Source organism: Scyliorhinus torazame, chromosome 4 (genome assembly GCF_047496885.1).
Source record: "Scyliorhinus torazame isolate Kashiwa2021f chromosome 4, sScyTor2.1, whole genome shotgun sequence".
In the NCBI taxonomy this organism is placed as follows: Eukaryota; Metazoa; Chordata; class Chondrichthyes; order Carcharhiniformes; family Scyliorhinidae; genus Scyliorhinus; species Scyliorhinus torazame.
Genome location: NC_092710.1, coordinates 50,711,434 through 50,734,656, shown reverse-complemented (window position 1 = coordinate 50,734,656; position 23,223 = coordinate 50,711,434). Strand labels below are relative to the sequence as shown.

Here is a 23,223-nt window from a genome sequence, read left to right as displayed (position 1 = left end):
CAGAGGAGATTTACCAGGATGTTGCCTGGTATGGAGAGAAAATCTTATGAGGAAAGGCTGATGGACTTGAGGTTGTTTTCGTTGGAGAGAAGAAGGTTAAGAGGAGACTTAATAGAGGCATACAAAATGATCAGGGGGTTAGATAGGGTGGACAGTGAGAGCCTTCTCCCGCGGATGGAAATGGCTGGCACGAGGGGACATAGCTTTAAACTGAGGGGTAATAGATATAGGACAGAGGTCAGAGGTAGGTTCTTTACGCAAAGAGTAGTGAGGCCGTGGAATGCCCTACCTGCTACAGTAGTGAACTCGCCAACATTGAGGGCATTTAAAAGTTTATTGGATAAACATATGGATGATAATGGCATAGTGTAGGTTAGATGGCTTTTGTTTCGGTGCAACATCGTGGGCCGAAGGGCCTGTACTGCGCTGTATCGTTCTATGTTCTATGTTCTATGTAATCATTCAAGCTTTGCTCACAGACATCGCTGACAAACATTCAAAATGTATTGTTGAAACATCAGTATTGTTGATTTCTCCTGCTGACTTTGAGAGTGCAAATTAAAATATTCATCGGCAATGGGGTTTTGAAAGTGTAAAAATTGCAGTTATTTCTGAAAGTTATTAATTTAAAAGCAGTTCTGCAGGAAAGAAGTATACAAACAGGAAATATTTTGCGAATTGGGAAATTATTAAACATGGCCAGAAAACTACAGTGGTACAATGCAGGACAAGACCAGGAGAGAGTTTTTACATCAACTGAAAATCTAGCAAAAATTCTTGAAAACTCTAGACAGCTGTTGCAATTTGGCAAACACGACGTTGTCACGGTTCTTCCACTTTCCATAAAGCATCCTGCATTCTTTATTTTAATTTCCTACCGTTCATTGGGAAGCAAACGCCTTGAGCCAAAATCCAAAACCTGACAGGGACTTGAACCCTGGACCCTCGGATTAAAAGTCTGATGCTCTCCCGACTGAGCTATCATGGACCATTTTTAAAATGTTCTCATAGCTCACGTCAAAGTCTCATATTGTATCTTTTGAATTTCCTTCACTGGTAATTCGGCCTCTCCAGCTCATTTCCCTCGCAAGCAGACTGGCAGCCTCCCTTCGGCCTTCTTTCTCAAATTCGTCAACTTGGACTCGCATTTTACCAGTGACTTGTGATGTGACAACTGTTGTGACCCAGGGACATGCACTGGGACTTCAAGACATTGAAGATTATGTTTAGTTCGCTGAGATGTGAGTGGGAAGCTGCAGAGATACAGATTGTATTTTAAGAGAGGGAATAAAGGGTGTCATCTGTTGTTTGTTGTGGCAGAGAGTGAACGCAAGTAAGCTCATCTAGAAAAGTAACAAATTATGCAAATCGCAAAGTTTCAGGGTGTAAATAGGTCTGTCAATGCCACATCTTCATGGAAAACGCCCAATCCTTTATCCCGCCCAAATCGTTCTTGCTGACATGCAGCAACATATATCGTCCAATAAAAAGGCAAATTACTGCAGTTATGAAATCTGAAAAAAAACAGGAAATGATGCAAAATCTCAGTGGGTCTGGGAGCATCTGTGAAGAGAGAACCAAGCTAACGTTTCGAGGCTGGGTCACTCTTCATCAGAGTAAATCATTTAATCATTCAATCTTTGCTCACAGACATCGCTGACAGACATTCAAAATGTTCCTACTGGATTTCCTGAGGACAATCCTGTCATGCATTCAAAGGAAAATACTGCACATGTTGTGAATCTGCATGAGAAACTAAAAATGATTGGATTAAAGGTCATAAAATTTGAGGATGTCAAACACAAAGTTAATGTTTCAAATCCGTGTGATCCTTATTCAGAGCTGAAGCGAGGTTACATGCAATGGAGTAAATGAGGAAAATGGAAGTTGCGTGAAAAATGGGAGATATGGAAGTTTGAATCAAATTTGACATAAAACGGGGGAATGCAATCTTGAAGGTCAGTACCACAGAAATGTTGTCAACATTTTCTGTGTTCACCATGAAATGAGGATCATTCTTCACAGGCTACATGCTTTGACCTGAATGTATAAAAGTACTATTGAGATTTGAACTCAGGATCTCCTGTATATAAGACAGGCACTTTAACCATCTAAGCCACAGCACCAATCTGCAAGATAGGCTTGCAAGTGTGGAACAGATTTCAATTGTTTTGATTAAACATCAGGATTGTTGATTTCTCCTGCTGACTTTGAGAGTGCAAATTAAAATATTCATCGGCACTGGGCTTTTGACACTGTAAAAATTGCAGTTATTCTGAAAGTTAATAATTTAAAAGCATTTCTGCAAGAAAGAAGTATACAAACAGGAAATATTTTGCGAATTGGTATGTGATTAAACATGGCCAGAAAACAACAGTGGTCTAATGCAGGACAAGACCAGGAGAGAGTTTAAACATCAACTGAAAATCTAGCAAAAATTATTGAAAATTCTGGACGGCTGTTGCAATTTGGCAAACACGACATTGTCACGGTTCTTCCACTTTCCATAAAGCATCCTGCATTCTTCATTTTTATTTCCGACCGTTCATTGGGAAGCAAACGCCTTGAGCCAAAATCAACCCCCTGACAGGGACTTAAACCCTGGACCCTCAAATTAAAAGTCTGATGCACTACCGACTGAGCTAACAGGGCCCAATATAAAAATGTGCTCATAGCTCACTTCAAAGTCTCATATTGTATCTTTTGAATTTCCTTCACTGGTAATTCGGCCTCTCCAGCTCATTTCCCTCGCAGGAAGACTGGCAGCCTCCCTTCGGCCTTCTTTCTCAAATTCTTCAACTTGGACTCGCATTTTACCAGTGACTTGTGATGTGACAACTGTTGTTACCCAGGGACATGCACTGGGACTTCAAGACATTGAAGATTATGTTTAGTTCGCTGAGATGTGAGTGGGAAGCTGCAGAGATACAGGTTGTATTTTGAGAGAGGGAATAAAGCGTGTCATCTGTTGTTTGTTGTGGCAGAGTGTGAACGCAAGTAAGCTCATCTAGAAAACTAACAGATTATGCAAATCGCAAATTTCAGGGTGTAAATAGATCTGTCAACGCCACATCTTCATGGAAAACGCCCCATCCTTTATCCCACCCAAATCGTTCTTGCTGACATGCAGCAACATATATCGTCCAATAAAAAAGCTAATTACTGCGGATGTGAAATCTGAATTAAAACAGGAAATGATGGAAAATCTCAGTGGGTCTGGCAGCATCTATGAAGAGAGAACCGAGCTAACTTTTCGAAGTTGGGTCTCTCTTCATCAGAGTAAATCATTTAATCACTCAATCTTTGCTCACAGACATCGCTGACAAACATTCAAAATATTCCTACTGGATTTCCTGAGGTGAATCCTGTCGTGCATTCAAAGGAAAATACTGCACATATTGTGAATCTGCATGAGAAACTAAAAATGCTTGGATGAAAGTTCATAAAATTTGAGGATGTCTGTGGAGCCAGACACAAAGTTAATGTTGCAAATCCGTGTGATCCTTATTCAGAGCTGAAGTGAGATTACATGCAATGGAGTAGATGAGGAAAACGGAAGTTGCATGAAAAATGGGAGATATGGAAGTTTGAATAAAGTTTGACATAAAACAAGCGAAAACAATCTTAAAGGTCAGTACCACAGAAATGTTGTCAACATTTTCTATGTTCACCATTCTTCACAGGCTACATGCTTTGACCTGAATGTCTAAAAGTACTACTGAGATTTGAACTCAGGATCTCCTGTTTACAAGACAGGCGCTTTAACCATCTAAGCCACAACACCAATCTGCAAGACAGGCTTGCAAGTGTGGAACAGATTTCAATTGTTTTGATTAAACATCAGTCTTGTTGATTACTCCTGCTGATTTTGAGAGTGCAAATTAAAATATTCATCGGCACTGGTCTTTTGAAACTGAAAAATTGCAGTTATTTCTGAAAGTTATTAATTTAAAAGCAGTTCTGCAGGAAAGAAGTATACAAACAGGAAATATTTTGCGAATTGGGAAATTATTAAACATGGCCAGAAAACTATAGTGGTATAATGCTGGATAAGAACAGGAGAGTTTTTACGTTAACTGAAAATCTCGCAAAAATTCTTGAGAATTCTGGGCGGCTGTTGCAATTTGGCAAACACGACGTTATCACGGTTCTTCCACTTTCCATAAAGCATCCTGCATTCTTTATTTTTATTTCCGACCGTTCATTGGGAAGCAAACGCCTTGAGCCAAAATCGAAACCCTGACAGGGACTTGAACCCTGGATCCTCAGATTAAAAGTCTGATGCTCTACCGACTGAGCTACCAGGGCCCATTATAACAATGTTCTCATAGCTCACTTTAAAGTCTCATATTGTATCTTTTGAATTTCCTTCACTGGTCATTCAGCCTCTCCAGCTCATTTCCCTCGCAAGCAGACCGGCAGCCTCCCTTCGGCTTTCTTTCTCAAATTCTTCAACTTGGACTCGCATTTTACCAATGACCTGTGATGTGACAACTGTTGTTACCCAGGGACATGCACTGGGACTTCAAGACATTGAAGATTACGGTTAGTTCGCTGAGATATCAGTGGGAAGCTGCAGAGATACAGATTGGATTTTGAGAGAGGGAATAAAGCGTGTCATCTGTTGTTTGTTGTGGCAGAGTGTGAACGCAAGTAAGCTCATTTAGTAAAGTAGCAAATTATGCAAATTGCAAATTTTCATGGGGTATATAGATCTGCAAATGCCACATCTTCATGGAAAAGGCCCCATCCTTTATCCCGCCCAAATCGTTCTTGCTGACATGCAGCAACATATATCGTCCAATAAAAAGGCAAATTACTGCATATTTGAAATCTGAAAAAAAACAGGAAATGATGGAAAATCTCAGTGTGTCTGGCAGCATCTGTGAAGAGAGAACCGAGCTAAAGTTTCGAGGCAGGGTCATTCTTCATCAGAGTAAATCATTTAATCATTCAATCTTTGCTCACAGACATCGCTGACAGACATTCAAAATGTTCCTACTGGATTTTCTGAGGGCAATCCTGTCGTGCATTCAAAGGAAAATACTGCACATGTTGTGAATCTGCATGAGAAACTAAAAATGATTGGATTAAAGCTCATAAAATTTGAGGATGTCTGTGGAGCCAGACACAAAGTTAATGTTTCAAATCCGTGTGATCCTTATTCAGAGCTGAAGCGAGGTTGCATGCAATGGAGTAGATGAGGAAAATGGAAGTTGCGTGAAAAGTGGGAGATATGGAAGTTTGACATAAATCACGGGAAAGCAATGTTCAAGGTGAGTACCACAGAAACATTGTCAACATTTCCTGTGTCCACCATTGAATGAAGAGCATTCTTCACAGGCTACATGCTTAAACCTGAATGCAGAAAGCTACGGCTGAGATTTGAACTCAGGATCTCCTGATTTCAAGACAGGCACTTTAACCATCTAAGCCACAGCACCAATCTGCAAGACAGCTTTGCAAGTGTAGAACAGATTTCAATTGTTTTGATTAAACATCAGTATTGTTGATTTCTCCTGCTGACTTTGAGAGTGCAAATTAAAATATTCATCAGCACTGGCCTTTTGAAACTGTAAAAATTGCAGTTATTTCTGAAAGTTATTAATTTAAAAGCTGTTCTGCAGGAAAGAAGTATACAAACAGGAAATATTTTGCAAATTGGGAAGTGATTAAACATGGCCAGAAAACTACAGTGGTATAATGCTGGATAAGACCAGGAGAGAGTTTTTACATTCACTGAAAATCTAGCAAAAATTCTTGAAAATTCTGGACGGCTGTTGCAATTTGGCAAACACGACGTTGTCACGGTTCTTCCACTTTCCTTGAAGCATCCTGCATTCTTTATTTTTATTTCCGACCGTTCATTGGGAAGCAAACGCCTTGAGCCAAAATCAAGACCCTGACAGGGACTTGAACTCTGGACCCTCAGATTAAATGTCTGATGCTCTACCGACTGAGCTACCAGGGCTCATTACAGAAATGTTCTCATAGTTCAGTTCAAAGTCTCATATTGTATCTTTTGAATTTCCTTCACTGGGAATTCAGCCTCTCCAGCTCATTTCCCTCGCAAGCAGACCGGCAGCCTCCCTTCGGCTTTCTTTCTCAAATTCTTCAACGTGGACTCGCATTTTACCAATGACCTGTGATGTGACAACTGTTGTTACCCAGGGACACGCACTGGGACTTCAATACATTGAAGATTACATTTAGTTCACTGAGATATCAGTGGGAAGCTGCAGAGATACAGATTGGATTTTGAGAGAGGGAATAAAGCGTGTCATCTGTTGTTTGTTGTGGCAGAGTGTGAACGCAAGTAAGCTCATCGAGTAAAGTAGCAAATTATGCAAATCGCAAAGTTTCAGGGTGTAAATAGATCTGTCAACACCACATCTTCATGGAAAACGCCCCATCCTTTATCCTACCCAAATCGTTCATGCTGACATGCAGCAACATATATCGTCCAATAAAAAGGCAAATTACTGCAGATGTGAAATCTGAAAAAAAACAGGAAATGATGGAAAATCTCAGTGGGTCTGGCAGCATCTGTGAAGAGAGAACCGAGCTAACGTTTCGAGGCTGGGTCACTCTTCATCAGAGTAAATCTGTGAATCTGCATGAGAAACTAAAAATGATTGGATTAAAGCTCATCAAATTTGAGGACGTCTGTGGAACCAGACACAAAGTTAATGTTTCAAATCCGTGTGATCCTTATTCAGAGCTGAATCGAAGTTACATGCAATGGAGTAGATGAGGAAAATGGAAGTTGCGTGAAAAATTGGAGATATGGAAGTTTGAATCAAGTTTGACATAAAACAAGCGAAAACAATTTTGAAGGTCAGTACCACAGATATGAGGTCAACATTTTCTGTGTTCACCATTAAATGAGGAACATTCTTCACAGGCTACATGCTTTGACCTGAATGTATAAAGGCACTGCTGAGATTCGAACTCTGGATTTCTTGTTTATAAGACAGGTGCTTTAACCATCTAAGCCACAGCACCAATCTGCAAAGGAAATTTGCAAGTGTAGAAAAGATTTCAATTGTTTTGATTCAACATCAGTATTGTTGATTTCTCCTGCTGACTTTGAGAGTGCAAACTAAAATATTCATCAGCACTGGCCTTTTGAAACTGTAAAAATTGCAGTTATTTTTGAAAGTTATTAATTTAAAAGCAGTTCTGCAGGAAAGAAGTATACAAACAGGAAATATTTTGCGAATTGGGAAGTGATTAAACATGGCCAGAAAACTACAGTGGTATAATGCTGGATAAGACCAGGAGAGAGTTTTTACATTCACTGAAAATCTAGCAAAGATTCTTGAAAATTCTGGACGGCTGTTGCAATTTGGCAAACACGACGTTGTCACGGTTCTCCCACTTTCATTGAAGCATCCTGCATTCTTTATTTTTATTTCCGACCGCTCATTGGGAAGCAAACGCCTTGAGCCAAATTCAAAACCCTGACAGGGACTTGAACTATGGACCCTCAGATTAAAAGTCTGATGCTCTACCGACTGAGCTACCAGGGCCCATTACAAATATGTTCTCATAGTTCAGTTCAAAATCTCATATTGTATCTTTTGAATTTCCTTCACTGGTAATTCGGCCTCTCCAGCTCATTTCCCTCGCAAGCAGACCGGCAGCCTCCCTTCGGCTTTCTTTCTCAAATTCTTCACTTGGACTCACATTTTACCAATGACCTGTGATGTGACAACTGTTGTTACCCATGGACATGCACAGGAACTTCAAGACATTGAAGATTACACTAGTTCGCTGAGATATCAGTGGGAAGCTGCAGAGATACAGATTGTATTTTGAGAGAGGGAATAAAGCATGTCATCTGTTGTCTGTTGTGGCAGAGTGTGAACGCAAGTAAGCTCATCTAGTAAAGTAACAAATTATGCAAATCGCAAAGTTTCAGGGTGTAAATAGATCTGTCAACGCCACATCTTCATGGAAAACGCCCCATCCTTTATACCGCCCAAATCGTTCTTGCTGACATGCAGCAACATATATCGTCCAATAAAAAGGCAAATTACTGCAGATGTGAAATCTGAAAAAAAACAGGAAATGATGGAACATCTCAGTGGGTCTGGCAGCATCTGTGAAGAGAGAACCGAGCTAACGCTTCGAGGCTGGGTCACTCTTCATCAGAGTAAATCATTTAATCATTCAATCTTTGCCCACAGACATCACTGACAGACATTCAGAATGTTCCTACTGGATTTCCTGAGGTCAATCCTGTCGTGCATTCAAAGGAAAATACTGCACATGTTGTGAATGTGCATGAGAATCTACAAATGATTGGATTAAAGCTCATAAAATTTGAGGATGTCTGTGGAGCCAGACACAAAGTTAATGTTTCAAATCCGTGTGATGCTTATTCAGAGCTGAAGCGAGGTTACATGCAAGGGACTAGATGAGGAAAATGGAAGTTGCGTGAAAAATGGGAGATATGGAAGTTTGAATCAAATTTGACATAAAACGGGGGAATGCAATCTTGAAGGTCAGTACCACAGAAATGTTGTCAACATTTTCTGTGTTCACCATGAAATGAGGATCATTCTTCACAGGCTACATGCTTTGACCTGAATGTATAAAAGTACTATTGAGATTTGAACTCAGGATCTCCTGTATATAAGACAGGCACTTTAACCATCTAAGCCACAGCACCAATCTGCAAGATAGGCTTGCAAGTGTGGAACAGATTTCAATTGTTTTGATTAAACATCAGGATTGTTGATTTCTCCTGCTGACTTTGAGAGTGCAAATTAAAATATTCATCGGCACTGGGCTTTTGACACTGTAAAAATTGCAGTTATTCTGAAAGTTAATAATTTAAAAGCATTTCTGCAAGAAAGAAGTATACAAACAGGAAATATTTTGCGAATTGGTATGTGATTAAACATGGCCAGAAAACAACAGTGGTCTAATGCAGGACAAGACCAGGAGAGAGTTTAAACATCAACTGAAAATCTAGCAAAAATTATTGAAAATTCTGGACGGCTGTTGCAATTTGGCAAACACGACATTGTCACGGTTCTTCCACTTTCCATAAAGCATCCTGCATTCTTCATTTTTATTTCCGACCGTTCATTGGGAAGCAAACGCCTTGAGCCAAAATCAACCCCCTGACAGGGACTTAAACCCTGGACCCTCAAATTAAAAGTCTGATGCACTACCGACTGAGCTAACAGGGCCCAATATAAAAATGTGCTCATAGCTCACTTCAAAGTCTCATATTGTATCTTTTGAATTTCCTTCACTGGTAATTCGGCCTCTCCAGCTCATTTCCCTCGCAGGAAGACTGGCAGCCTCCCTTCGGCCTTCTTTCTCAAATTCTTCAACTTGGACTCGCATTTTACCAGTGACTTGTGATGTGACAACTGTTGTTACCCAGGGACATGCACTGGGACTTCAAGACATTGAAGATTATGTTTAGTTCGCTGAGATGTGAGTGGGAAGCTGCAGAGATACAGGTTGTATTTTGAGAGAGGGAATAAAGCGTGTCATCTGTTGTTTGTTGTGGCAGAGTGTGAACGCAAGTAAGCTCATCTAGAAAACTAACAGATTATGCAAATCGCAAATTTCAGGGTGTAAATAGATCTGTCAACGCCACATCTTCATGGAAAACGCCCCATCCTTTATCCCACCCAAATCGTTCTTGCTGACATGCAGCAACATATATCGTCCAATAAAAAAGCTAATTACTGCGGATGTGAAATCTGAATTAAAACAGGAAATGATGGAAAATCTCAGTGGGTCTGGCAGCATCTATGAAGAGAGAACCGAGCTAACTTTTCGAAGTTGGGTCTCTCTTCATCAGAGTAAATCATTTAATCACTCAATCTTTGCTCACAGACATCGCTGACAAACATTCAAAATATTCCTACTGGATTTCCTGAGGTGAATCCTGTCGTGCATTCAAAGGAAAATACTGCACATATTGTGAATCTGCATGAGAAACTAAAAATGCTTGGATGAAAGTTCATAAAATTTGAGGATGTCTGTGGAGCCAGACACAAAGTTAATGTTGCAAATCCGTGTGATCCTTATTCAGAGCTGAAGTGAGATTACATGCAATGGAGTAGATGAGGAAAACGGAAGTTGCATGAAAAATGGGAGATATGGAAGTTTGAATAAAGTTTGACATAAAACAAGCGAAAACAATCTTAAAGGTCAGTACCACAGAAATGTTGTCAACATTTTCTATGTTCACCATTCTTCACAGGCTACATGCTTTGACCTGAATGTCTAAAAGTACTACTGAGATTTGAACTCAGGATCTCCTGTTTACAAGACAGGCGCTTTAACCATCTAAGCCACAACACCAATCTGCAAGACAGGCTTGCAAGTGTGGAACAGATTTCAATTGTTTTGATTAAACATCAGTCTTGTTGATTACTCCTGCTGATTTTGAGAGTGCAAATTAAAATATTCATCGGCACTGGTCTTTTGAAACTGAAAAATTGCAGTTATTTCTGAAAGTTATTAATTTAAAAGCAGTTCTGCAGGAAAGAAGTATACAAACAGGAAATATTTTGCGAATTGGGAAATTATTAAACATGGCCAGAAAACTATAGTGGTATAATGCTGGATAAGAACAGGAGAGTTTTTACGTTAACTGAAAATCTCGCAAAAATTCTTGAGAATTCTGGGCGGCTGTTGCAATTTGGCAAACACGACGTTATCACGGTTCTTCCACTTTCCATAAAGCATCCTGCATTCTTTATTTTTATTTCCGACCGTTCATTGGGAAGCAAACGCCTTGAGCCAAAATCGAAACCCTGACAGGGACTTGAACCCTGGATCCTCAGATTAAAAGTCTGATGCTCTACCGACTGAGCTACCAGGGCCCATTATAACAATGTTCTCATAGCTCACTTTAAAGTCTCATATTGTATCTTTTGAATTTCCTTCACTGGTCATTCAGCCTCTCCAGCTCATTTCCCTCGCAAGCAGACCGGCAGCCTCCCTTCGGCTTTCTTTCTCAAATTCTTCAACTTGGACTCGCATTTTACCAATGACCTGTGATGTGACAACTGTTGTTACCCAGGGACATGCACTGGGACTTCAAGACATTGAAGATTACGGTTAGTTCGCTGAGATATCAGTGGGAAGCTGCAGAGATACAGATTGGATTTTGAGAGAGGGAATAAAGCGTGTCATCTGTTGTTTGTTGTGGCAGAGTGTGAACGCAAGTAAGCTCATTTAGTAAAGTAGCAAATTATGCAAATTGCAAATTTTCATGGGGTATATAGATCTGCAAATGCCACATCTTCATGGAAAAGGCCCCATCCTTTATCCCGCCCAAATCGTTCTTGCTGACATGCAGCAACATATATCGTCCAATAAAAAGGCAAATTACTGCATATTTGAAATCTGAAAAAAAACAGGAAATGATGGAAAATCTCAGTGTGTCTGGCAGCATCTGTGAAGAGAGAACCGAGCTAAAGTTTCGAGGCAGGGTCATTCTTCATCAGAGTAAATCATTTAATCATTCAATCTTTGCTCACAGACATCGCTGACAGACATTCAAAATGTTCCTACTGGATTTTCTGAGGGCAATCCTGTCGTGCATTCAAAGGAAAATACTGCACATGTTGTGAATCTGCATGAGAAACTAAAAATGATTGGATTAAAGCTCATAAAATTTGAGGATGTCTGTGGAGCCAGACACAAAGTTAATGTTTCAAATCCGTGTGATCCTTATTCAGAGCTGAAGCGAGGTTGCATGCAATGGAGTAGATGAGGAAAATGGAAGTTGCGTGAAAAGTGGGAGATATGGAAGTTTGACATAAATCACGGGAAAGCAATGTTCAAGGTGAGTACCACAGAAACATTGTCAACATTTCCTGTGTCCACCATTGAATGAAGAGCATTCTTCACAGGCTACATGCTTAAACCTGAATGCAGAAAGCTACGGCTGAGATTTGAACTCAGGATCTCCTGATTTCAAGACAGGCACTTTAACCATCTAAGCCACAGCACCAATCTGCAAGACAGCTTTGCAAGTGTAGAACAGATTTCAATTGTTTTGATTAAACATCAGTATTGTTGATTTCTCCTGCTGACTTTGAGAGTGCAAATTAAAATATTCATCAGCACTGGCCTTTTGAAACTGTAAAAATTGCAGTTATTTCTGAAAGTTATTAATTTAAAAGCTGTTCTGCAGGAAAGAAGTATACAAACAGGAAATATTTTGCAAATTGGGAAGTGATTAAACATGGCCAGAAAACTACAGTGGTATAATGCTGGATAAGACCAGGAGAGAGTTTTTACATTCACTGAAAATCTAGCAAAAATTCTTGAAAATTCTGGACGGCTGTTGCAATTTGGCAAACACGACGTTGTCACGGTTCTTCCACTTTCCTTGAAGCATCCTGCATTCTTTATTTTTATTTCCGACCGTTCATTGGGAAGCAAACGCCTTGAGCCAAAATCAAGACCCTGACAGGGACTTGAACTCTGGACCCTCAGATTAAATGTCTGATGCTCTACCGACTGAGCTACCAGGGCTCATTACAGAAATGTTCTCATAGTTCAGTTCAAAGTCTCATATTGTATCTTTTGAATTTCCTTCACTGGGAATTCAGCCTCTCCAGCTCATTTCCCTCGCAAGCAGACCGGCAGCCTCCCTTCGGCTTTCTTTCTCAAATTCTTCAACGTGGACTCGCATTTTACCAATGACCTGTGATGTGACAACTGTTGTTACCCAGGGACACGCACTGGGACTTCAATACATTGAAGATTACATTTAGTTCACTGAGATATCAGTGGGAAGCTGCAGAGATACAGATTGGATTTTGAGAGAGGGAATAAAGCGTGTCATCTGTTGTTTGTTGTGGCAGAGTGTGAACGCAAGTAAGCTCATCGAGTAAAGTAGCAAATTATGCAAATCGCAAAGTTTCAGGGTGTAAATAGATCTGTCAACACCACATCTTCATGGAAAACGCCCCATCCTTTATCCTACCCAAATCGTTCATGCTGACATGCAGCAACATATATCGTCCAATAAAAAGGCAAATTACTGCAGATGTGAAATCTGAAAAAAAACAGGAAATGATGGAAAATCTCAGTGGGTCTGGCAGCATCTGTGAAGAGAGAACCGAGCTAACGTTTCGAGGCTGGGTCACTCTTCATCAGAGTAAATCTGTGAATCTGCATGAGAAACTAAAAATGATTGGATTAAAGCTCATCAAATTTGAGGACGTCTGTGGAACCAGACACAAAGTTAATGTTTCAAATCCGTGTGATCCTTATTCAGAGCTGAATCGAAGTTACATGCAATGGAGTAGATGAGGAAAATGGAAGTTGCGTGAAAAATTGGAGATATGGAAGTTTGAATCAAGTTTGACATAAAACAAGCGAAAACAATTTTGAAGGTCAGTACCACAGATATGAGGTCAACATTTTCTGTGTTCACCATTAAATGAGGAACATTCTTCACAGGCTACATGCTTTGACCTGAATGTATAAAGGCACTGCTGAGATTCGAACTCTGGATTTCTTGTTTATAAGACAGGTGCTTTAACCATCTAAGCCACAGCACCAATCTGCAAAGGAAATTTGCAAGTGTAGAAAAGATTTCAATTGTTTTGATTCAACATCAGTATTGTTGATTTCTCCTGCTGACTTTGAGAGTGCAAACTAAAATATTCATCAGCACTGGCCTTTTGAAACTGTAAAAATTGCAGTTATTTTTGAAAGTTATTAATTTAAAAGCAGTTCTGCAGGAAAGAAGTATACAAACAGGAAATATTTTGCGAATTGGGAAGTGATTAAACATGGCCAGAAAACTACAGTGGTATAATGCTGGATAAGACCAGGAGAGAGTTTTTACATTCACTGAAAATCTAGCAAAGATTCTTGAAAATTCTGGACGGCTGTTGCAATTTGGCAAACACGACGTTGTCACGGTTCTCCCACTTTCATTGAAGCATCCTGCATTCTTTATTTTTATTTCCGACCGCTCATTGGGAAGCAAACGCCTTGAGCCAAATTCAAAACCCTGACAGGGACTTGAACTATGGACCCTCAGATTAAAAGTCTGATGCTCTACCGACTGAGCTACCAGGGCCCATTACAAATATGTTCTCATAGTTCAGTTCAAAATCTCATATTGTATCTTTTGAATTTCCTTCACTGGTAATTCGGCCTCTCCAGCTCATTTCCCTCGCAAGCAGACCGGCAGCCTCCCTTCGGCTTTCTTTCTCAAATTCTTCACTTGGACTCACATTTTACCAATGACCTGTGATGTGACAACTGTTGTTACCCATGGACATGCACAGGAACTTCAAGACATTGAAGATTACACTAGTTCGCTGAGATATCAGTGGGAAGCTGCAGAGATACAGATTGTATTTTGAGAGAGGGAATAAAGCATGTCATCTGTTGTCTGTTGTGGCAGAGTGTGAACGCAAGTAAGCTCATCTAGTAAAGTAACAAATTATGCAAATCGCAAAGTTTCAGGGTGTAAATAGATCTGTCAACGCCACATCTTCATGGAAAACGCCCCATCCTTTATACCGCCCAAATCGTTCTTGCTGACATGCAGCAACATATATCGTCCAATAAAAAGGCAAATTACTGCAGATGTGAAATCTGAAAAAAAACAGGAAATGATGGAACATCTCAGTGGGTCTGGCAGCATCTGTGAAGAGAGAACCGAGCTAACGCTTCGAGGCTGGGTCACTCTTCATCAGAGTAAATCATTTAATCATTCAATCTTTGCCCACAGACATCACTGACAGACATTCAGAATGTTCCTACTGGATTTCCTGAGGTCAATCCTGTCGTGCATTCAAAGGAAAATACTGCACATGTTGTGAATGTGCATGAGAATCTACAAATGATTGGATTAAAGCTCATAAAATTTGAGGATGTCTGTGGAGCCAGACACAAAGTTAATGTTTCAAATCCGTGTGATGCTTATTCAGAGCTGAAGCGAGGTTACATGCAAGGGACTAGATGAGGAAAATGGAAGTTGCGTGAAAAGCGGGAGATATGGAAGTTTGAAATAAAACAAGGGAAAGCAATGTTGAAGGTCAGTACCACAGAAACGTTGTCACCATTTCTTGTGTCCACCATTGAATGAGGAGCATTCTTCACAGGCTACATGGTTAAACCTGAATGTATAAAGGTACTGCTGAGATTTAAACTCAGGACCGCCTGTTTACAAGACAGGCGCTTTAACCATCTAAGCCACAGCACCAATCTGCAAGACCGCTTTGCAAGTGTAGAACAGATTTCAATTGTTTTGATTAAACATCAGTATTGTTGATTTCTCCTGCTGACTTTGAGAGTGCAAATTAAAATATTCATCGGCACTGGGCTTTTGAAAGTGTAAAAATTGCAGTTATTCTGAAAGTTATTAATTTAAAAGCAGATCTGCAGGAAAGAAGTATACAAACAGGAAATATTTTGCGAATTGGGAAGTGATTAAACATGGCCAGAAAACTACAGTGGTATAATGCAGGACAAGACCAGGAGAGAGTTATTCCATTCACTGAAAATCGAGCAAAAATTCTTGAAAATTCTGGACGGCTGTTGCAATTTGGCAAACACAACGTTGTCACGGTTCTTCCACTTTCCATAAAGCATCCTGCATTCTTTATTTTTATTTCCGACCGTTCATTGGGAAGCAAACGCCTTGAGCCAAAATCAAAACCCTGACAGGGACTTGAACCCTGGACCCTCAGATTAAAAGTCTGATGCTCTACCGACTGAGCTACCAAGACCCATTTAAAAAATGTGTCACAGCTCACTTCAAAGTCTCATATTGTATCTTTTGAATTTCCTTCACTGGTAATTCAGCCTCTCCAGCTCATTTCCCTCGCAAGCAGACCGGCAGCCTCCCTTCGGCTTTCTTTCTCAAATTCTTCAACTTGGACTCGCATTTTACCAATGACCTGTGATGTGACAACTGTTGTTACCCAGGGACATGCACTGGAACTTCAAGACATTGAAGATTACGGTTAGTTCGCTGAGATATCAGTGGGAAGCTGCAGAGATACAGATTGGATTTTGAGAGAGGGAATAAAGCGTGTCATCTGTTGTTTGTTGTGGCAGAGTGTGAACGCAAGTAAGCTCATCGAGTAAAGTAGCAAATTATGCAAATCGCAAAGTTTCAGGGTGTAAATAGATCTGTCAACGCCACATCTTCATTGAAAACGCCCCATCCTTTATCCCGCCCAAATCGTTCTTGCTGACATGCAGCAACAGATATCGTCCAATAAAAAGGCAAATTACTGCAGATGTGAAATCTGAAAAAAAAAACAGGAAATGATGGAAAATCTCAGTGGGTCTGGCAGCATCTGTGAAGAGAGAACCGAGCTAACGTTTCGAGGCTGGGTCACTCTTCATCAGAGTAAATCTGTGAATCTGCATGAGAAACTAAAAATGATTTGATTAAAGCTCATCAAATTTGAGGACGTCTGTGGAACCAGACACAAAGTTAATGTTTCAAATCCGTGTGATCCTTATTCAGAGCTGAATCGAAGTTACATGCAATGGAGTAGATGAGGAAAATGGAAGTTGCGTGAAAAATGGGAGATATGGAAGTTTGAATCAAGTTTGACATAAAACAAGCGAAAACAATTTTGAAGGTCAGTACCACAGATATGAGGTGAACATTTTCTGTGTTCACCATTAAATGAGGAACATTCTTCACAGGCTACATGCTTTGACCTGAATGTATAAAGGCACTGCTGAGATTTGAACTCTGGATTTCTTGTTTATAAGACAGGTGCTTTAACCATCTAAGCCACAGCACCAATCTGCAAAGGAACTTTGCAAGTGTAGAAAAGATTTCAATTGTTTTGATTCAACATCAGTATTGTTGATTTCTCCTGCTGACTTTGAGAGTGCAAACTAAAATATTCATCAGCACTGGCCTTTTGAAACTGTAAAAATTGCAGTTATTTCTGAAAGTTATTAATTTAAAAGCAGTTCTGCAGGAAAGAAGTATACAAACAGGAAATATTTTGCAAATTGGGAAGTGATTAAACATTGCCGGATTACTACAGTGGTATAATGCAGGACAAGACCAGGAGAGAGTTTATACATCAACTGAAAATCTAGCAAAAATTCTTTAAAATTCTGGACGGCTGTTGCAATTTGGCAAACACGACGTTGTCACGGTTCTTCCACTTTCCATAAAGCATCCTGCATTCTTTATTTTTATTTCCGACCGTTCATTGGAAAGCAAACGCCTTGAGCCAAAATCAAAACCCTGACAGGGACTTGAACCCTGGACCCTCAGATTAAAAGTCTGATGTTCTACCGACTGAGCTATCAGGGCCCATTATAAAAATGCTCTCATAGCTCACTTCAAAATCTCATATTGTATCTTTTGAATTTCCTTCACTGGTAATTCAGCCTCTCCAGCTCATTTCCCTCGCAAGCAGACCGGCAGCCTCCCTTTAGTTTCCTTTCTCAAATTCTTCAACTTGGACTCGCATTTTACCCGACCAGTGGAAACATCCTGCCCGCATCTATCCTTTCTATTCCCTTCATAATTTTATATGTCTGAATAAGATCCCCCCCGCATCCTTCTAAACTCCAATGAGTACAGTCCCAGTCTACTCAACCTCTCATCATAATCCAATCCCCTCAACTCTGGGATCAACCTAGTGAATCTCCTCTGCACTCCCTCCAGTGCCAATATGTCCTTTCTCAGGTAAGGAACACAAAACTGAACACAATACTCCAGATACGGCCTCACCAGCACCCTATACAATTGCAGCATAACCTCACTAGTCTTGAACTCCATCCCTCTAGCAATGAAAGACAAAACTCGATTAGCCTTCTTAATCACCTGTTGCACCTGCACACCAACTTTTTGCGACTCGTGCACCAGCACACCCAGGTCCCAATGCACAGCAGCATGTTTTAACATCTTACCGTTTAAATAATAATCCATTCTGCTGTTATTCCTCCCAAAATGGATTGCCTCACACTTGGCAACATTGAATTCCATCTGCCAGACCTAGCCCATTCACCTAACCTATCCAAATCCTTCTGCACACTTCCGGTATCCTCTGCCCTTTTTGCTTTACCACTCATCTTAGTGTCTGCAAACTTTGACACATTGCACTTGGTCCCCAACTCTAAATTGTCCATGTAAATTGTGAACAACTGCGGGCCCAACACTGATCCTTGAGGGAACCCACTAGTTACAGTTTGCCAACCAGAGAAACACCAATTTATCCCCACTCTCTGCTTTCTGTTAGTTAACCAATCCTCTACCCATGCTACCACTTTACCCTCAATGCCATGCATCTTTAGTTTATGCAGCAACCTTTTGTGTGGCACCTTGTCAAAAGCTTTCTGGAAATCCAGATATACCACATCCATTGGCTCCCCGTTATCTACTGCATTGGTAACGTCCTCAAAAAATTCTACCAAATTAGTCAGACACGACCTACCCTTTATGAACCCATGCTGCGTCTGCCCAATGGGACAATTTCCCTCCAGGTGCCCCGCTATTTCCTCCTTAATGATAGATTCCAGCATTTTCCCTGCAACCGAAGTTTAGCTTACCGGCCTATAATTACCCACTTTCTGCCGACCCCCTTTTTTAAACAGTGGTGTCACGTTTGCTACTTTCCTATCCGCTGGGACCACCCCAGAGTCTAGTGAATTTTGATAAATTATCACTAGTGCGTTTACGATTTCCCTAGCCATCTCTTTTAACACTCTGGGATGCATCCCATCAGGGCCAGGAGACTTGTCTACCTTTAGCCCCATTAGCTTGCCCAATACTGCCTCCTTAGTGATTACAATCCTCTCAAGGTCCTCACCTATCATATCCTTATTTCCATCAGTCACTGGCATGTTATTTGTGTCCTCCACTGTGAAGACTGACCCAAAAAACCTGTTCAGCTCCTCAGCCATTTCCCCGTCTCCTATTATTAAATCTCCCTTCTCATCTTCCAAAGGACCAATATTTACCTTAGCGACTCTTTTTTGTTTTAGATATTTGTAGAAGCTTTTACTATCTGCTTTTATGTTCTGAGCCAGTTTACTTTCATAGTCAACCTTACTCTTCTTTATGGCTTTTTTATAGCTTTCTGTTGTCCCCTAAAGACTACCCAGTCCTCTAGTCTCCCACTAAATTTTGCCACTTTGTATGTTTTTTCCTTCAATTTGATACTCTCCCTCACCTCCTTAGATATCCACGGTCGATTTTTCCCCTTTCTACCGTCTTTCTTTCTTGTTGCTATGAACCTTTTCTGAACACTGTGAAAGATTGCACGGAAGGTTCTCCACTGTTCCTCAACTGCTTCACCATGAAGTCTTTGCTCCCAGTCTACCTTAGCTAGTTCTTCTCTCATCCCATTGTAATCGCCTTTGTTTAAGCACAAAACACTAGTGTTTGATTTTACCTTGTCATCCTCCAACTGTATTTTAAATTCCACCATATTGTGGTCGCTCCTTCCAAGAGGATCCCGAACTATAAGATCATTAATCAATCCTGCCTCATTACACATGTCCAGATCTAGGACCGCTTGTTCCCTTGTAGGTTCCATTACATACTGTTCCAGGAAATTATCCCGGGCACATTCTATAAACTCCTCCTCAAGGCTGCCTTTACCAACCTGGTTAAACCAATCGATATGCAGATTAAAATCTCCCATGATAACCACTGTACCATTTCTACATGCATCCGTTATTTCTTTGCTTATTGCCTGCCCTACCATTCTGTTACTATTTGGTGGCCTATAGACTACTCCTATCAGTGACCTTTTTGCCTTACTATTCCTGATTTCCACCCAAATTGATTCAACCTTGTCGTCCATAGCACCAATATCATCCCTTACTATTGCCCGGATGCCATCCTTAAGCAACAAAGCTACACCACCGCCCTTACCGTCCATTCTATCCTTTCGTATAGTCTGATACCCTTGGATATTTAACTCCCAGTCGTGACCATCTTTTAACCATGTTTCAGTAATGGCCACTAAATCATAGTCATTCACGATGATTTGTGCCATCAACACATTTACCTTATTTCGTATACTACGAGCATTCAGATAAAGTACACTTATGCTGTTTTTTATGTTTTTGTTATGAATCCTAACACCTTGATCAGCAACTTTTCACAATTTATTTTTCCTCTTACCCTTTCTCCTAATTTTCCTTGTCTTTGAACCCATATCTCTACAAAATAACCTGTCACGTAACCTGCTGCCTTGATCTCCATTAACCATTATACTGTCCATAGCTTTACACTTCCCTTCCCCCCAACTTGCTAGTTTAAAGTCCTTGTGACCAACCTATTTATCCTATTCGCTAGAACACTGGTCCCAGAATGGTTCAGGTGAAGACCGTCCCAACGGTACAGGTCCCTCCTGCCCCAATACTGATTCCAATGCCCCATGAAATGGAATCCCTCTTTCCCGCACCACTCCTTTAGCCACGTGTTAACTTCTCTAATTTTCTCAACCCTCTGTCAATTGGCACGTGGCTCGGGTAGTAATCCAGAGATTATAACCCTGGAGGACCTGCTCTTTAATTTAGTCCCTAGTGTTTGATAATCCCCAAACAGGTTCTCTTTCCTAGTCTTACCTATGTTGTTAGTCCCAACGTGGACCACAGCAACTGGATCCTCCCCCTCCCTCTCCAAAATCCTTTCAAGCCGATCAGAGATGTCCCTCACCCTGGCACTGGGCAGGCAACATACCATGCGGGACTCTCGATCTGGCTTACAAAGGATGCCATCAATCTCCCTAATTATAGAATCCCCTACAACTACCACTTGTCTTTTTGCTCCCCCCTCTTGAATGGCTTCCTGTACCAAAGTGCAGTGGTCAGTCAACGCATCCTCGCTACAGCCCTCTTCCTCATCCACACAGGGAGCAAGTACCTTATACCTGTTGGACAAAGTCAAGGGATGAGGCTCCTCAACTCCTAAACTCAGGATCCCCCTACCTGCCTCCCTTGCAGTCATACCACTCTGTCCCTGACCACTGTCCGAATTAACAGAACATATTCTACCGGGTGTGACTGCCTCCTGAAACAAAGCGTCCAGGTAATGCTCCCCCTCCCTGATGTGCCGCAGTGTGTGCAGCTCGGTCTCCAGCTCATCAATTCTGAGTCGTAATTCCTCGAGCAGCCAACACTGCAGATGTGGTCACTGACGGTCTCAATGGGATCCACCAGTTCCATCATCATACAGCAACAGCACATCACCTGTCCAGCCATATTCAACTAGTTAATTAATTTAAATATTAAAAAAAAAAAACATTTTTTGTCGAACCTCAAGGATAAACCCGAACACCAACAAAAACATAGCCCTCTCTGGCCACTCACCCGAACTCAGTCACTCACCTAAACTCAGATGCACTCTGTTCCAATCAGCACTCCGTGACTAAAGGCACTCCTGCCACACCTTTTGTGCACTCACCTCTCCCAGCACTGTCCCGGCTCTCTCCTCCAGCGCTTTTTAAATCTCCCGGCTCTCTCCTCCCGTGCTTTTTAAATCTCCCGGCTCTCTCCTCCCGCCCTTTTTAAATCTCCCGGCTCTCTCCTCCGGCGCTGTTTTCGCTGTCCCGGCTCTCTCTGCTCCCGCGCTGTTTTCGCTGTCCCGGCTCTCTCCTCCCGCGCTTTTTAAATCTCCCGGCTCTCTCCTCCGGCGCTGTTTTCGCTGTCCCGGCTCTCTCTGCTCCCACGCTGTTTTCACTGTGCAGCGGGACCTGGGTGTCCTTGTGCACCAGTCGCTGAAGGTAAGCATGCAGGTGCAGCAGGTGGTAAAGTGGTATGTTGGCCTTCATTGCGAGGTGTTTCTAGTATAGAAGGAGGGATGTGTTGCTGCAATTATAAAGGGCCATGGTGAGGCCACACCTGGAGTATTGCGTGCAGTTTTGGTCTCCTCCTCTGTGGAAGGATGTTCTTGCTCTCGAGGGAGTGCAGCGAAGGTTTACCAGACTGATTCCAGGGATGGCTGGACTATCATATGAGGAGAGATTGACTAGGTTAGGATTATTCTCGCTGGAGTTCAGAAGAATGAGGGGGATCTCATAGAGACTTATAAAATTCTGACAGGACTAGACAGGGTAAATGCGGGGAAGATGTTACCAATGTGGGTGTGTCCAGAGCCAGGGGTCACAGTCTGAGGATTCAGGGTAAACCATTTTGGACAGAGATGAGGAGATATTTTTTCACCCAAAGAGTGGTGAGCCTGTGGAATTCATTACCACAGGAAGTAGTTGATGCTAAAACATTGAATATATTCAAGAGGCGGCTAGATATAGCACTTGGGGTGAATGGGATCAAAGGCTATGGGGAGACAGCAGGATTAGGCTTTTGAGGTGGATGATCAGCCATGATCGTGATGAATGGCGGAGCAGGCTCGAAGGGCCGAAAGACTTCCTCCTGCTCCTATGTTCCACAAAAGGCCACCAGTGAGTCTGCACGGCCCTTGGAAAGAGCACCCTACTTAAGCCCCATGCCTCCACCCTATCCCCTTTATCCCCGTAACCCAGTATCCCCACCGAAACGGTTTGGACACTGAGGGCAATTTAGGGTGTCCAATCCACCTAACCTGCACATCTTTGGACTGTGGGAGGAAGCCGGAGCACCCGGAGAAAACCCCCACACACACAGAGAACGTGCAGACTCCGCACAGACAGTGACCCAAACCAGAAATCGAACCTGGAATGCTGGAGCTGTGAAGTAACTGTGCTAAGCACTGCGCTAACGTGCTGCCTGAAGGCCATTGTCTGCAGGGGGTAAAAGTCAGACATGTTAGCATGGTGCGTACTCGCATGCCCAGCCAGGTCCAACAGGCTGTACTGCAGACCGTGCCCCCACTTGTCCTGCTCCCTCCCCCCCGGCCACTCCTCCAGCACTCTGCCCTCCACAACCCTGGCTCCATCGGTGCCCTGTGCCTTGGGGACCTATGGCCCTGGTGCCCATCACAATGCAGCATGAAGTAGACCGCTTGGACGCTCTCAAACAGCTCCCCATGAACTAAAAATGTCCAGATATCTGGGGGCCATTTTAGCTGCCCTCCTATTTTCTAAAAGAACAAAAATGGCTTCACATCATTCTCTTCAAATTTGGAAAGGAATCTCACAAACTTGATGGTCTCAGAAAGTAGTCCCACGTGAGAGGGATGGTGAGGGGGATGGGGTGGGTATTTCCTCATCGAGAGAGATATTAACTTGCAGCAACGCCGTCTATACTCTCCTTACCTTTGAGTTGCCAGCTCCATTT

The 23,223-nt window shown here is 41.8% G+C and overlaps 7 non-coding genes across 7 annotated transcripts; all 7 read right to left on the bottom strand.

Moving 5' to 3' along the window:
- Positions 1-3,710: 3,710 nt before the first annotated feature.
- trnat-ugu (transfer RNA threonine (anticodon UGU)) lies at positions 3,711-3,784 on the bottom strand. The gene has a single exon. It is a non-coding gene; the product is annotated as a tRNA-Thr (tRNA).
- Positions 3,785-4,235: 451 nt separating this feature from the next.
- trnak-uuu (transfer RNA lysine (anticodon UUU)) lies at positions 4,236-4,308 on the bottom strand. The gene has a single exon. It is a non-coding gene; the product is annotated as a tRNA-Lys (tRNA).
- A 5,953-nt stretch (positions 4,309-10,261) lies between these two features.
- trnat-ugu (transfer RNA threonine (anticodon UGU)) lies at positions 10,262-10,335 on the bottom strand. Its single transcript has one exon. It is a non-coding gene; the product is annotated as a tRNA-Thr (tRNA).
- A 451-nt stretch (positions 10,336-10,786) lies between these two features.
- On the bottom strand, positions 10,787-10,859 carry trnak-uuu (transfer RNA lysine (anticodon UUU)). Its single transcript has one exon. It is a non-coding gene; the product is annotated as a tRNA-Lys (tRNA).
- Positions 10,860-15,143: 4,284 nt separating this feature from the next.
- Positions 15,144-15,217, bottom strand: trnat-ugu (transfer RNA threonine (anticodon UGU)). Its single transcript has one exon. It is a non-coding gene; the product is annotated as a tRNA-Thr (tRNA).
- Positions 15,218-15,670: 453 nt separating this feature from the next.
- trnak-uuu (transfer RNA lysine (anticodon UUU)) lies at positions 15,671-15,743 on the bottom strand. The gene has a single exon. It is a non-coding gene; the product is annotated as a tRNA-Lys (tRNA).
- A 1,489-nt stretch (positions 15,744-17,232) lies between these two features.
- On the bottom strand, positions 17,233-17,305 carry trnak-uuu (transfer RNA lysine (anticodon UUU)). Its single transcript has one exon. It is a non-coding gene; the product is annotated as a tRNA-Lys (tRNA).
- Between the last annotated feature and the right edge of the window lie 5,918 nt (positions 17,306-23,223).